We start from the raw sequence: 16,155 nt of genomic DNA, 5'->3' as shown, positions 1-16,155 counted from the left end.
AAGAAAGTGAGTCACGTTAAAGACTTCTCTAAAGCCAACAAAACACAGGTGGCACATGCTTGTAGCAGAAGGTCATAAAGGTGGTTTGTAAGTGATGCGGGCTGGGGTATGGAGCTCATGCTCTATGCCAGAATCTCATGCAGAAGCAGAAGGGCTCTGTCAAGGCAAGAGGTGTAGCGCAAGACCACGTGCTTACTATGTCCAACCTGTTTCTACAGTGAGAGAGAAGTTGGTAGAATTCAGAGAGGCCTATGCTATGGTCTTGTGCTCTCTGTGTCAATCAGTGCTGGCACACAGTTGGTGTCCAATCAATGTTTGCTGAATGAGTGATCGAGTCCTAGGTGAGTGGGCTGTGGTCTTGGAATGTGCCTGCTCTTCTCAACATGTCTGGAAGCTTCTGTGTGCTCATCTCAGGGAGTAGGCAGAGCACTACCTGGCTGTGCACACAGTAGGTGAAGGAGCTGAGGAGCCCTGTGTGGGGACTGGGGAACGGGAAGAGAAGTCACAGAGGCTGGGTGGAAAGGGGGAGCAGTATCAGGCCGTGTGTGTGTGTGCATGTGTATGTGTGCATATTTGGGGGATGTGGGAAAGGACAACAGAGAACAGAGAGATGAGTATGTAAGCTGTTTGCAAGGGGCAGCATTGTGGCATAGCAGGTTAGGCCTCCACCTGCAATGCTGGCATCCCATATGGGCACTGGTTCAAGACCTGGTTGCTCTGCTTGTAGTCCAGTTCCCTGCTAATTGGCTGGGAAAGAAGCAGAGGATGGCCCAAGTACTTGGGCCACTGGACCCATGTGGGAGAGCAGAAGTTACTGGCTCCTAACTTTGGTCTGGCCCGGCAAGGGCCATTGCGACCATTTGGGGAGTGAACCAGCAGATGGAAACTCTATCTTTCTCTCTGTCTCCTCTCCTCTTTCTCTCTCTGTAACTCTGCCTTTCAAATAAATTAAAAAATAAATCTTCAAAATTAAAAAAAAATTTTTTTGACAGGCAGAGTGGACAGTGAGAGAGAGAGACAGAGAGAAAGGTCTTCCTTTTCCGTTGGTTCACCCCCCAATGGCCACTGCGGCTGGCGCACCACGCTGATCCGAAGCCAGGAGCCAGGTGCTTCTCCTGGTCTCCCATGCAGGTGCAGGGCCCAAGGACTTGGGCCATCCTCCACTGCCCTCCCGGGCCACAGCAGAGAGCTGGCCTGGAAGAGGGGCAACCGGGACAGAATCCGGCGCCCCAACCGGGACTAGAACCCGGTGTGCTGGCGCCGCAGGCGGAGGATTAACCTAGTGAGCTGCGGCGCCGGCCTAAATTTTTTTTTTTTTTAAAGTAAGCTGTTTGCATGAAGGATGCAATGCAAATCCTCCAACTGCTCACCCCTCCCTCCCCCAAGTGACTACAGAGCAGTTCCAGCTTAGCAGGGGAGAAGCGGAGGCTGCAGAAATCCCAGAGAGGCCCAGGCTTTCCAGAGCTGTGGCATTGTGGGTAGGAGGTAGAGTTCTACCGTGACATCAACAATAGATGATGCTGGAGCTGCTTTCTGGGTTACACGTGAGTGAATGAATGAACGAAAGGACAATGGCTAATGCACATGGGACTGTGACATCCAGGGATGCTCTGTGTGTGACTAGTGAGCAGCAATCTGTTCTCTAAGGATGAGTGTACCAAGGTATCTGATTGCAACGCACTTCACAATGTGACTTTGGCTCTCCTTCCTTGGGGAGGGGCACCTCTGTCTCCTCCCTTTATGTGCGTGTGGGTTTTTCCTGCTTCTCCTGGTCTCCCATGCGGGTGCAGGGCCCAAGGACTTGGGCCATCCTCCACTGCACTCTCGGGGCAATAGGATATGACAGAGGAGTCCATGTCACATCCCACATTGTCTTGCCTCATGGGACACTTGCACTTGAGCCCTCTGCTACCGTGTTTGCTGTGGTTTGCTCCTCGGCACCTCATGCTGAACTTTGATTGCCACGTGGCAGTGCTGAGTGGTGGTTAAGCTGAATCTCTCGTAATCCCTTTCTTGGGAGAGTCATGTCTCATGCTTGGGGGACTGAATGAATTATGGCGAGAGGTTATTACATGACAAAGCTGCCTCTCATGTGGTGTCTCCTCCATGCATGCCCACTTGCTCTTCTGCTTTTATACTGTATGTGGAAGCAGCAGGAGGCCCTCACAGACCTTGCACTCCTAGACTTCCTGGCCTACATGTCCGTGAACCAAAATTAACTTCTTGCCTTGTCGGTTACCTGGTCTCCGGTATTCCATTATAGCAACAGAACACGTACTAAGATACATGGGAGGCTGCTGTGCTGTGAAAAACCCCAGCCACAAGGAGGTGCTCTGGTTGGCAGGCTTGGTCGTTGAGTCGTCCTATTATTTTTTTTTTAAGATTTATCTTATTTATCTGAAAGGCAGAGTCACACAGAGAGAGGTCTTCCATTTGTTGGTTCACTCCCCAAATGGCTGCAACACCCGGGGCTGGACTGGGGCTGGGCCAGGCCAAAGCCGGGAGCCAGGAGCTTCTTCCAGGTCTACAACATGGGTGCAGGGGCCCAAGCACTTGAGCCATCCTCCACGGCTTTCCCAGGCACACTATCAGGGAGCTGGATCAGAAGTGGGGCAGCCAGGACTCGAACCGGTGTCCATAGGGGATGCCGGCACTGCAGACCATGGCTTTAACCTGCTGCACCAGAGCACTAATACCTTCAAGTCGTTCTGATGCAGACGTTTAGATGGTTCCCTTCACCAGCTGTCACATCATCGCCTGGCTTTGAGTCTACCCTGGGTGAGATCCCAGACATCAAGGAGTCAACCCTGCATTTGCACAGAGCAGTTCCAGCTTAGTAGGTGAGAAACAGAGGTTGCAGAAAAGCCCAGGCTTTCCAGAGCTGTGGCATTGTGGGTAGGAGGTAGAGTTCTACTGTGACATCAACAATAGATGATGCTGGAGCTGCTTTCTGAACCCTACGTATTAGGGTTCTTGCCCCAGGGCACACAGGACCATCATCAAGCAGCTGTTTGCAGCAGCTCGGGGTTGGAGTAGTCTGCCATGCAGCCTGCAGGTACCGGAACACAGTCAACACCGCTCTGTCCACAGCCGAGGCCTGACACCAGCAGGGAGGGAATACTGAACACACGAACACGTGTCTGCGAAGTTCGGCTCCTCAGTACCCGTGGTTTCCTCCAGGCCCTTTCATCATTTTACTGCATGATCCTAGCAGTGGGCAGGTGCTTTCCCACAAAAGCCTTCAGTGGGACTGGCTGCTCAGGAACCATGAGTCAGCAAGCTTTGTCAAGGTGCTCTGACATCATTTCCTGCCTGCTCTGATGGGTGCGTTGGTGGGAACAAACAGTTCACATGCTAACGCCAGAGAGAAAGGGAGGAACCTGCCTCAGGGAAATTCAGGAGTATTTCAGGAGGTTTGTGGAACATGAAATAAGCATCTGAGTTTATTTTGGTGTAAAAAAATGTTGACATCCAAATGCATGAAGGATTTTGCACTTGATCTTAGCCAAAAGGCCAAGAAGCGATATAGATGAAGGGTTTTGAAAATGTTCATGGAAAGTGTGTATCATGTAGAGCTCTTTGGTTAGAGGGGCACTGAGCCTGTGATTATAAAGTAAATTGAAAGTATGCTATCGGGGCCAGCACCGTGGCTCACTTGGCTAATCCTCTGCCTGCGGTGCCAGCACCCCATATGGGCACCGGGTTCTGGTCCCGGTTGCCCCTCTTCCAGTCCAGCTCTCTGCTGTGGCCCGGGGAAGGCAGTGGAGGATGGCCCAAGTGCTTGGGCCCTGCACCTGCATGGGAGACCAGGAGAAGCACCTGGCTCCTGGCTTTGGACTGGCACAGCGCCGGCTGCAGCGGTCATTTGGGGAGTGAACCAATGGAGGGAAGACCTTTCTCTCTGTCTTTCTGTCTATAACTCTACCTGTCAAATAAAAAAAAAAGTATGCTATCACAAAAAAAGAAAAGAAGAGAAAAGAAAAGAAAAGAAAGAAACAAGAAGGGAGGGAGAAAAGGGTCATTGTATTCTTGGAATCATATCTATAAAATTCATGAAATTTGTTCTCTATATACTAATAAATAAAAAGGTAACAATCACAAAAAAAAAGAAAAGGTTATGAATTTCAAAACTTTTTGCACCAAAATAAACATTTTTTTTTACAGGCAGAGTGGACAGTGAGAGAGAAGGTCTTCCTTTGCCGTTGGTTCACCCTCCAATGACCGCCATGGCTGGTGCACTGTGGCCGTCGCACCATGCTGATCCGAAGGCAGGAGCCAGGTGCTTATCCTGGTCTCCCATGGGGTGTGGGGCCAAATCACTTGGGCCATCCTCCACTGCACTCCCGGGCCACAGCAGAGAGCTGGCCTGGAAGAGGGGCAACCGGGATAGAATCCGGCGCCCCAACTGGGACTAGAACCCGGGGTGATGGTGCCACAGGTGGAGGATTAGCCTATTGAGCCGCGGCGCCAGCCATAAACATCTTTTAATTCTATTTTCCATGAGCTTTTTGAAGTACCCCTTGTATGTAGGACAGAGATTTTATTTGACTTTATTAAGATTTATTTTATTTATTTGAAAGGCAGAGTGACATCAATGGGGGGAGGGCGGGCATCTTCTGCCTTTTGGTTCACTCCCTCAATGGTCTCAAATGTCTAGGGCAGGACCAGGAACTCCATCTGGGTCTCCCACGTGGGTGGCAGGGGCCCAAGGACTTGAGCCACCTTCCGCTGCTTTCCCAGGAGCATTAGCAGGGAGCTGGATCAGACGTGGAGAGGCTAGGACTTGAACTGTGGCTCACAAGAGATGCTCGCGTGGCACGTGGCACTGGCAGCCTAGCACCCTGCACCTCAGTTCTGGCCCCAGGGACAGAGGTTTGACTGTTCATCAAGCTGTGTTGTGGTTGGTGAGTTATATTCTACCGGAAGTCCTGCCCAGCAGCTTTAAGAGGCCACTCCTGTTGAAAGTGCACCCAGAAGACCATCACCTGACTCCCCTCTCGCCACATCCTCCCTTCTCTGCCTGGCTGAAGTTGAGGCAGACAAGAGTCTGGTGAAAGTTTCAGTCATCTGAGCGTGGTTCTGAATGAAAGCACGATGCTGGCCAGCTTGGTTTTCCCAGTACTGTCGAACACCAGTCTCCTCTGATTTGCTCCAAAGCTGCTTTGCAAATGCTGGTAAAGATTCTAACTAGGAAGGGGGCTTTATAAAGAGTCAGAAGTGGGTTTGCCTACCTGAGCAGCACTCTGAGCAGTGTGCAGCTTAAGCTGTTGTCTCCGGGCTGAGAAGGAATCACACTGCATTCCGGAGGCAGGAGGCCAACTTCCTTCAACAGAGGGCCACGCCTGTGACTTAATAACAAACTCATTGTGTCGTGGGGTCTTGCTGCCCTTGGAGGTCTCCCTGACATGTGACCCAACAGCAACTGGAAAGACTCGTTGACTGCAACCCGGCAGGAAGGACTGAAAGAGGCTGACCGGTGCTGTGGGGCTGGGATCTCAACGAAACCCACAACGTAAATCAAGGGGGAAATTGTGCTGTGAACTAGAGCCTTGGCAGGAGCCAGTCGCGCTCAGCGACTCCCTTTTCCTGGAAGATCATTCAGTAATTTTTCAGTTTTCCAGCTAATTCATTCCACATAACCTGAAACCTCAAATCTTGGCTCATCTGTCTAAGCATGAGAGCTACTGCCACCTGTGGGCCAGTTGTGGGGCTGCAGCCTAGCTCTACGAGAGGCTGCAAATGTTCAGATGAAAATCAGAGAACATAGATTAAAATGCAGTGGAGGGGCTGGCATGGTGGTGCGGCAGGTTAAGCTGCCACCTACAATGCCTGCATCCCCTATGAGGGCCAGTTTGAGTCCCGGTTACTCTGTGCTTCTGATTTAGCTTCCTGTTGCTATACTCGGGAGTGGCCCAAGTACTTGGGTTCCTGCCACCCACACAGAAGACCTCCATGAAGTTCCTGGCTCCCGGCTTCAGTCTGGCCTAGTTCTGACTGTTGTGAACCTTTGCAGAGTGAATCTATGGATGGAGAAATCTCTTTCTTCTTTGTCTCACTCCCTCTCTCTCACTGTTGAAATAAATCATTAAGAAAAAAAAAAAAAAGCCAGGGGATTCCTAAAATATTATACAGAGATAACTACTTCTTAACACAGTTTCTTATAGGGAAGGAATACAAGCTCTTGGAACTGGAGACAGAAATCACTGAATTGTGTATAAGATGGGGAAAATTGTTTTACTTAGGAATTTCTCAGAAAAACATTCTGTGTGTGGAGGAAAGAAATTGACTGATAAGTGCCTTTACAGGTAGATTCAGATCCACCCAGCCAGAGGCCAGGCTATAGGAAGAGTAGATGGTCTCTAAATTGCCCGTGGAGGAGGGTGGATCCTGCTACCGGTATAGCTGACCCAGATGGAGCAGACAAGTTTGCTGGCAAAACTGCGTTGCAGTTTGGGGGGACTCTGGTAGAGGAAAACTAAAGGAGAAGCACAGGAGAGGGGAAGTTTGGGGGGCGTTCATGTCTGATGAGGAACTGCTGTAAGGAAGACAGAATAACGTCTGCTCTCCTTTTCCCCCACGGAAAGCCCAGTTGAATTTCTTGGAGGACGACGGAGGAGAGGCAAGAGTCTGGATGCAACTGGGTTCGTAACCGAATCTTGGGGATGCTGGGGAGTTTTAGAAGCCACCAAGCCGCTCTCCACCCAAAGCAGGAGCCCCTTGGCAGACCTCCTTGGGACATGTGAGCTGTCTGGTGTAGACACATCCAGTGCTTGCTTCTTCAGGGCAGAAGACAGGGCCAGAGAGGAGCTTCCAGCATTTGATTTGCTTGTTGGAGTCAGAAGAATTATGAACAATGAAGCAGCTCCACTTCGTGGTGGGGAAGGGAGGGGTAACAGTAAAGGCACAACAGCTGCCGGGCAGAGTGTTCCTACCAGGACATGGGGTGTCAAGCACTTTATGTGTGAAGGCATTTCCAAAAGATTGCAGAAAATGGAATGAAAAGAAGTTTATTGTGGTGCAAAAATAGAAGCCCATGTAATTTTTCATAATCCACATGTTGCATCATTTTGTGAAGTCTCCTCGTGGAGCCTTGAAGGAAGGTCATTATTCCCCCTGCCCCGGAGATACAGGAAGACTTGCAAGCCCAGATGATTTGTTTGAGCTCTCATGGCGTGTACAAGGAGAAGGAGCTTGAATCGGAACCCCGGCTCTCATCCCCGTCACCTGCTGGCTTGACGAGGAATTGATTGTCTGACCACATTTCTGAGAAAACATTTGTTCCCGAGCGATGGGCTCTCCATCATGTCCAGTGCGGGCTCTACACCTTGACAGGAACACAGAGAACTTCCAAAGTGGTCAACACATTTGCAGAGGAGACTTGGAGAATAAATCAGTTCCGAGAAAAGTTGGGAGGAAGTGGGATGATTTCACCGGGGGGAGGCTGATTATATAAGGAATCTTCAGGTCCATGACAAATCTGCAGAGAGCGGTGGCCGCCAGCTGTTCTCCGTCTCCCCTCTGGAGCAGCGAGGAGGAAATTGGCTGCAGCCCGAGGGTGTCTATATGGAAGCATTTCTTGACCTTGGGTTGGGTTAATGCAGAAAAAAAAGAGAGAGAGAGCAGGCCTTTCTTCTGAGGCCATGGAATGGAGACCAGAGTCGCCTCTGTGTGTGGGCTTGTTGGAAGCCAATGTCTGCCTCCCTGCTGGGGCTCCCTGGGCGTGTACCTGGGATTGTGTGTCTGACAGAAGCGCTGAGAGCTGCATGGGAATGCTGTGGAATCCCTCGGGGGTCTTCTCTGAGGGTCCCTCCAATGCCCCCGTGTCCTCACGACAGCCCAGTACCCCTTAGTAATGACTGATCCCGCCAAGCACCAGGGCATGGGGTTTGGGTAAGTCCGAGGGCTCCGTGTCGCTGGCTTTGCCCCTGGCTGTGCATACGTTCTGTAAAGCTCTGTTTTCTGGTCCACGAGACTGGAGCTAAGGTACTGTGTAGGATCCCAGAGCAGGTCATGCAGGCGTCTCTATGGGAGTCTAGCAGAGCGAGTGCTTGGCACATGGTTGGCATTCTGTGAGCGATAGTCTTCCGGCTCCCCCTCTTGAATCTCTCGAAGTTTTGTGAGGTCTGCATAAGCTCTCTTTTTTGACTGTGAGCTGGTGGGTTCTATCACCTAGTTAAAGATCCAAGGGGCACCATTTACATGTGCCGTGGGAGGGAGTTGGTGATGGAGCTCATGTCCACTTTCTGCACAACCCGCATAACGCGCAGACCCTGGAGCCTCTCTGGTCTCCCCCAGCCCTCTCCAGGATCGGTGCTCTTTGTAGCGAACTCTCGCTGCCTCTTGGATCAGTCTGTCCAGCCAGTGTCGTCTGGTCCCGTCTGGGTCTCCAGTTCCGCTTACAGATTCCAGGGAGGCTCAAAATGAGCGTAGATCAGGCCGTGCGCGTTTTAACCCCAGTTCCTCCATGGACTTGCCCTGTGGCCTCAGGAAGTCTGCTCTTCCTGAATGGCCCTTTCCTCATCTGTAAAGTGGGAATGGAAACCTAGCAGCCCTGTGGTATGGAGGGAACAGGTCAACTGTGTGAAACACCTGGCACGGGGCCTGGCTCGCTGTTGCCCAGTGAAGGCTGCACAGAGAGTAGTGCCGTAGGGCTCATCTCAAACTGTGGGCCCAACCATCTTGACACCATGCACGTATATGGCCCTGCCTCTGGCTGGCTTTGTTCTCCGTGAGATTCCTGACATACAAGGCGCCTTCAGAGTCCTCGCCCCTTCATGCACGGTCTTCCCCCTGGAGCCCTGCCGGTGTGGTAGTGGTGTTGGTGGTGGTGGGGGAGGTGATTAGGTGCTAGCTGATCTGGGAATGGAGCCAGGCTCGTGCACTGTTGACATAATGGATGAGCTCCTTGTCTCTGTGTACACTGTAGGATGTTCAGCAGCTTCCCTGCCTCTATCCACTATGCTCCATCACTCCCCCACACCAGCTGTGACAACCCAAACAACCTCCCTCTCCCCCACCCACCCCGCCCTGCAAGGAGGAGACACAAACTCACCTCTGGCTGAGATCCACTGACCGGAGCCGAGACCTGACTCCAGGTTTCCATAGTGAGACTTGGGTCTGTCGTCTCGATCAGAACTTTGCTCCCACCAATCCTTAAATTCCTTGACGGTGCAGCCTGGTAGCCAAGTCAGAGGCCTTTAGTTTCTTTGTAGTAATCGAGAAAGACAGAGAGACAGGGAGGCAAATTGAGGCAGCCAGCAGCGAAGACTCCCATGAAATGCCCACCGTGCTGAGTGTGCAGGGCTGTGAGGGGCTTGCGGGGCTGCCCCAGGCTTGGGGGAAATATGCCACGAGGCATGGAAGAGCCAGTAGGCCGACCTTAGCGAGCCTGGGCTCCTGGTGCCCAGGGCAGGACACACGGCCTCCTCTCTTTCTCTCCCTCCATCTCCCTTCCCAAGCCAGTCCCTGCCCAGACCCTCTGCCCGGGTCAGCCAACACCACCAAGCAGCCTCTCAGCTCCATTATGGGTGCCGGAACAGAGAGGCACATGGCGACTAGGGGTGAAGGAAGCAATGCTCCCCACGCTGGGCCATGGAATAGAATCAGTGCCTTTTCAGAGGCCAAGTTCGCCCAGCGCCAAGGCCAGCACTGTGTGTCTCACCACCTTTCAGTTCTTGTTAAAAAGCAGAAGCCACGGCACGGCCGGGCAGGGCCACAGAACAGAGAGGGCTTTCTTCGCAGCACTGGGTGCAGCTCAGCGCTTTCATGAAAGCTCTTATTAGTCCCGGCTGGTGTCTCATTTCTCCTGACCCGGAATGAAAACAAGTCGTCTGGGTCGTCTTTCCCAGGCTGATCGCAAAAGCAAAATGACCATGCTCGTGATTGATTACTATTTATTTTGGTCATTAGCACTCATTGGCCTCCCTTGTTACGTGTGGACTCCAGGGTCCAAGGATACAGCTGGGTTTGCTTTCCCTCGTTCCACACCCTGCCTTGCCCCCATCTCTCCCAGGGTAGCCGAGAAGTCCCCCTCTGGCTTGAATGTTTGAGTGCCGACGTGATGGTGACTGATCAGACTTGGGGTGCAAAGTTAAGGGCTCAAAGCAGGTGCGAAGACAGTCCCAGCAGAGCTGGCAGGATTACAGGATGAGAGGGGCCGCACCCTCCAGACCGGTGTTGGAGGCAGGAGGCCAGGAGGTAGGGACAGAAAGCAGATACACTTCACAACGATGACACTGTTGGTTCTCCCCCTGGCCCCTCCAAAGAGGAAGTGCCCAAGCGTGAACGAGCAGTTGATTTGGGAAAAGAATGGGCAGGTTTTGCCTTTAAGACACAGGGAGAGTTCAGAGCCATCTACAGAGGAATCATCACGTCTCAAATATTCAAAATATGAGTTTAGCTCCCACTCTGCCAAAACTCTTAAGACTCCATCAAGTGCAAGTCCTGGAGGAGGTTAGCTCGGTTCACACCCACTCTGGAGCTGGGGTGACTTTTCTTCCACGTCCTCTCCTCTCTGGGGTGGCGTCTAGCTCCTCAGAGACCCTAGGAGGTTACAGAAGTGAAGGCAATAAGCAGGGATTGAAAGCTTCAAATTCCCAAAGGGCAGGCCCTGACATCCGCCGCTGCCTGCTGGGCCGAGGGTGGGAATTGGACTCAGGCTAAGCCGAATGTGGTGTTTGCTCCCCGTCACACCCCCACCCTGAGCCATCTGGTTTCCTGAGTGATGGAAAGAGAGGCTCCAACTCGGATAGGCCAATCAGAACCCCATCCCGGAAATTTCGAAACCAGAAGTGATATGATCACAAGTCAGTCCCTCCTTGGTGTTGGAAATATCAAGCCATTCCTGGACAATCCTTTGGCTCCAAGTTTCAGAGATGGAGAGACTTCCTGGATTTGAGACCTTGCTTCCAGTTGTCTCTGAAACCTGGATGAGAGACACCGGGAATAGCCAGATTCCTACATAGGTCCAGGAAGTGCCATTCATACAGCCACCACAGAACAGGGGCCAGTAGAGTTGTGCAGTGTACAGCTCGCCCAACTCTACATCATGACTCCTCTGGTCACATCCCTGCCCTTTCTTTAGGTTACTTAGAGCAACTTTAATACCCTGTTATAAAACTCCTCTTTTTGCCAAATTCAGTTGGAATTGGATCGATGCTACTTAAACCAAATGAGCCTAAAATAATATGAGAATAGTTATCTTTAACCACAAAGAAGAAAAGATGTGGTCTCCCCACCCATTCCCTGGCCCTCCCACCCCCACAGTTTATTCTACATAGCAAGAAGGAAGTATCTATCCTTCTTAGCTATTAACTGCAAACTTACTGGGGTGCTAAGTCCCGTGGGGCTCGCCAGGTCACACAGAGGTTGCACAAATGTCAGCAATTTCTGGAAGGCCCTGGGGCTGGCTGCTTCGAACAGCTCCGTCATGGGGGTCCGTGTCAGGGCAGACTCAGCATTTTCCAGGGTGAATGAGGCTGAGTCACCATGCTGTGCTCTGGCCAGCTCTGAGGGGTGGGGTAGGCAGGGTCCCGCAGAGAGACGGAAGGGCAGTGCCGGACAGAATCTCGGCACGACCAGGGGACAAAGAGAATGAGGAACTTCCGATCCATCCCTCCTGCAGCCGGCCCCTCTGGGGGCTCCCGGATCCTGCTAATAAAACACACAGCATCGAGTTTCAAGAGTGGCAGGGTGACACTGGCAGAGTTGCTGGTGAGAAGACAGAGGGGCGAAAATCCAAAGTGTCCCCTGGCATGTAAATCAGTGTTGTGCCAGGAGCCCTGGTGCAGAGCCTCCTCCCGGCCCTGCCCTGTCCCGGCGGGACAACCGGGCACCCACGGCAACTCTGGGAGCCCCTCTCCCCACGGAGAAAAGCGTTTCTGATTGGATGTGGGTAAAACACCGGACACAGTTGGTATTGATTAGGCATCCAGGGCCACCCGGGAAGACAGGGCCAGGCCGGAACAGGGGCTCTGTGACTGTGGCTGAAGTTACCAGGGCTTTGCAGTGGTCAATTTCCCCCTCTTACTGTGAGGATGCTTTGAAGCGTTCGTGGAAAAAAGGGAAATAAAGGAGACCTTTACTTTGGTGCAAAACAATTTTGGAATGTGGCCGTAGCTCTTCATAATGCACATTTTCCACCCTCAGAATACTCCCGGCATCGTGCCGGGTTCGTCTGTGTGTCTTTCCCAATGTATCTGTGCTCATCCTCGGGCCCCGCATTTTCTCACATATACCACGGTCTACCTGATAACAGAGGACCCACACCACCTTTGTCTGAAAAATTTTTACAAGATATCTTTGTTTTTTTGAAAGGCAGAATGACAGAGAGAGAAAAGAGAGTGAGCGAGAGAGATATCCCATCCATACTGGTTTACTCCCCACATGCCAGCAACAACCAGGTCTAGACCAAACTGAAGCCAGGATCCAGGATCCAGAAGCTCCATCCGGGTCTTCCCATGTGGGTGGCAGGAGCCCAAGCACTTGGTCGTCTTCCGCTGCCTTCCAGATGCATTAGCAGGGAGCTGGATTCGGAAGCAGAGCGGGCGGGCTGAGTCACCACTCCAGTATAGGGTGCGGGGGTCTTAGGTGGTGGCTTAACCTGCTGCACCACCATGCCGGCCCCTGTTAGAGTTTTTTCCTCTGGACCTTGCTCTATCCACCAACATCTTACCTCTCGGTATCTACTTTGGGTTTGCTGTTGCTATTTCTGTGTCTTTCTCACTGCCTATTTTATTTATTTATTTATTTATTTTTGGCAGGCAGAGTTAGACAATGAGAGAGAGACAGAGAGAAAGGTCTTCCTTTTTCCGTTGGTTCAACCCCTAAGTGGCCACGACGGCCAGCGCTGTGCCAATCCAAAGCCAGGAGCCAGGTGCTTCTTCCTGGTCTCCCACGCAGGTGCAGGGCCCAAGGACGTGGGCCGTCCTCCACTGCCTTCCCGGGCCACAGCAGAGAGCTGGCCTGGAAGAGGGGCAACCGGGATAGAATCTGGCGCCCCGACCGGGACTAGAACCTGGGGTGCCGGTGCCGCAGGTGGAGGATTAGCCTGGTGAGCCACGGCGCCGGCCTCTCACGGTCTATTTATCACTCCTGTGTTGCTGCCACCCATCCCTCAGTATACACAGGGGAGCGGTTTGATGACCACCCTTACCCTCCCCCAACCCCGATCCTGGACTCTGCAGAAGCCCAGGCCCCTTACACAAAGTCCTGCAGTGGACTTGCGCTGTGGTGTAGCGGGTAAAGCTGCCGTCTGCAGTGCCAGCATCCCATATGGGTTCCGGTTCGAGTCTCGGCTGCTCCACTGCCCATCCAGCTCTCTGCTGTGGCCTGGGAAAGCAGTAGAAGATGGCCCAAGTCCTTGGACCTCTGTACCCATGTGGGAGACCCGGAAGAAGCTCCTGGCTCCTGGCTTTGGATTGGTGCAGCTCGGCCATTGGAGCCATTTAGGTGTAAACCAGCAGATGGAAAACCTCTCTCTCTCTCTCTCTCTCTCTCTCTCTTTGCCTTTGCCTCTGTATAATTCCACCTTTCAAATAAATAAATAAATCTTAAAAAAAAGAAAAGGTTAGTTTACCTGCGGTCTGCAGTCCACACACCTGTTCCACGAGGGTTTCTCAAGTTCGGCACTGTGGGTATTTTGGACCAGATAGTTCTGTGCTGCGGGCTGTCTTGGGCATCATAGGGTGTTCTACAGCATCTTTGGCTTCTACCTCCCAAAGGTTGGAAGCACTCCTACCCCAGGTGTGAGTATGAAAAATGCCTCCAGACATAGGCAGATGTCCCCAGAGGCAGGCAGGTGTACTGTGAGAGAGAGAGAGCCACTGCCGTAGGCCAACTCTAGCTATCAAACACGCATATGGTGTGGTGCACGATGCACAGAGCTGTTGATGCTTTGGCCCAAATTGTGCCTTTGCTCTTCTTTTGACTTTTTTCCTAGTTGAGGTTATAAATATGCACAGTTCAACTGGTTCTACCAGGTCTGTGAAGACAAACAACATTCCTTAAGTCTTCCTCCCCTCCCTTTCCCCTTCTGGGGGAACAAGGTTTTCCATCTTTTAATATTTACCGCCTGTCTCCATATATGCTTGGATTGCTGCTGCTTCTGGCTTTTCCAGTGCGGGTGTTACCCATGAATTTGCCGCCGTGGATGTTAAGGACTTAACTGCTTCCTCCCTCCACTTGGTGTCCTGGTCCCTACCTCTCCCTGCACTTCTGTTGAACGTTTAGCTTGATAAACAGTCACTGCTTCTAACATATGTTTTGATGTGCCTGGTGGAGCTGTGCCAAAAACCAGCCTTTTTTGTTTGTTTGTTTGTTTGCTCAGCTTTCTCTATACTTTCACTAATTTAGCTCCTCAACCTTCCTGCAGTGCATGCATTGTCATTATGTCTGCTTCTTGAAGAGCATCTCACCAGCACGGTCTGACCTGGTTACCCTTGTGCGTGCTGCCAGCCTGGGCTAATCCTGCATCCTTGTTCTGAGAGTTCCTCTCACCTCTGGTTTCTGCACCTGGTCCTGATTTAAATCTCGTCTCCCAAGACTTCAGGTCTTTTCCAGAAGCTCAGAATATGACGTTCTTTGGAAAGAGGCTGGTTGTAATTAGTGAAGGTAAGGTCACATAACTGTAGGATGGGCTCTTTTTTCATCCAACATGCCTGAGGGACTTACTGGAAGAAAAGCAAGAGACACAGAGATAGCTATGCAGAGGGAAGACAGCCTCGTGACAGCATAGGCAGAGGCTGGAGCTCGGCTGCCACAAGCCAGAACGCCTATGCCCAGCAGAAGCTTGAAGAAGCAAGGACCCTTCCTGGAGGGAGCATGGGCCTGCAGGCACTGTGTTGTTGGGCCTCCGGCCTCTAGAACTATGAGACAACACATTGCTCTTGTAAACTACCCAGTTTTTGCTACTGTGGCCCTCCCCTATCTCTGTCCTCACTTTCCATCATTCAGTTACCCATGGTCTACGACGGTGCAAAGATACTAAATGCAACCTTCCAGAAAGAAACAAGTCATTGCACAGGGTTCTGAGTAGTGAGATGAAATTCTGCGAAGACCTGTGCTGTCCCACTCTGGATGTGGTATCCCTCTGCCCCGGGTCTGTGCACCCTACACACTCCCAGTCCCTCAGTCACTCGGTCACCAAATCTACCAGCGCAGCATCACAGCGGAGTCTTACTTACTTAATAGTGGCCTCAAAGTGCAAGAGTAGCAGTTCTTGTGATTCAAGTATGCCAAGGACAAGCTCTAAAGTGCTTCCTTTATAACTGAAAAGATGAATGATCTCAACAGAGAAAGAAGACACATCCCATGTGGGGGTTGCTCCTATCTGCGGCAAACACAGAACATGGTGTGTACAGGGTTCAGCACTATTAGGCTCCCACAGGATGTTGGGAGGTTTAACCCATGGATAATGGGATGCTTCTCCAGGTTGTCATGGCAGCCCTTAGAAGCTAACACTATGGAATGTGGGTTTTTTTTTTTTTTTGTCTTTTTAGTTTACTCTCTCATTTCATAGAGCATATCTTCCAATGACTTTGAGGGAAAAGAATGTAGAAAGTAAAATTTTGAGAATTTGTTTGTCTAAATTATTCTATTCCTTTTTTTAAAAGATTTTATTTATTTATTTGAGAGACAGAGTTACAGACAGTGAGAGGGAGAGACAGAAAGAGAGGTCTTCCATCCTCTGGTTCACTCCCCAAATGCCCACAACAGCCAGAGCTGAGCCAATCTGAAGCCAGGAGCCAGGAGCTTCTTCTGGTCTCCCACGTGGGTGCAGGGGCCCAAGGACTTGGGCCATCTTCCACTGCTTTCCCAGGCCATAGCAGAGAGCTGGATTGGAAGTGGAACAGCCAGGACTCGAACGGGCACCCATATGGGATGTCGGCACTATAGGTGGTGGCTTTACTGGCTATGCCACAGCTCTGGCACCTCTTGTGTCTTTTTGTTGATCAATCTTCTCTCCTCTCCATTTTCACTATTTTTTTGGTACTGTTCTTATTTGCATGTTGAATTTCTTGGGATATTTCCTAATTATTGCCTTTTTTCTGAATTATTTTGGGAATATTTTCCTCAATTTGATTCTCCAGTATTCCTATAAAATTGTTCTTTTTATGTTCACATTTTTAATTTTCCAGTAATACTTTTTGTTCTGTA

At 51.2% G+C, this 16,155-nt stretch overlaps 1 long non-coding RNA gene across 1 annotated transcript in view; it reads left to right on the top strand.

The window, feature by feature from the left end:
- LOC133757828 (uncharacterized) overlaps positions 1–16,155 on the top strand; it is a 281,325-nt gene that overhangs the window by 234,176 nt on the left and 30,994 nt on the right. The gene's annotated exons all lie outside the window — the stretch shown is intronic.

This window comes from Lepus europaeus, chromosome 4 (assembly GCF_033115175.1).
Source record: "Lepus europaeus isolate LE1 chromosome 4, mLepTim1.pri, whole genome shotgun sequence".
Classification (NCBI taxonomy): domain Eukaryota; kingdom Metazoa; phylum Chordata; class Mammalia; order Lagomorpha; family Leporidae; genus Lepus; species Lepus europaeus.
The sequence above is the reverse complement of the archived record's forward strand: the minus strand, read 5'-3'. Positions and strand labels throughout refer to the sequence as shown.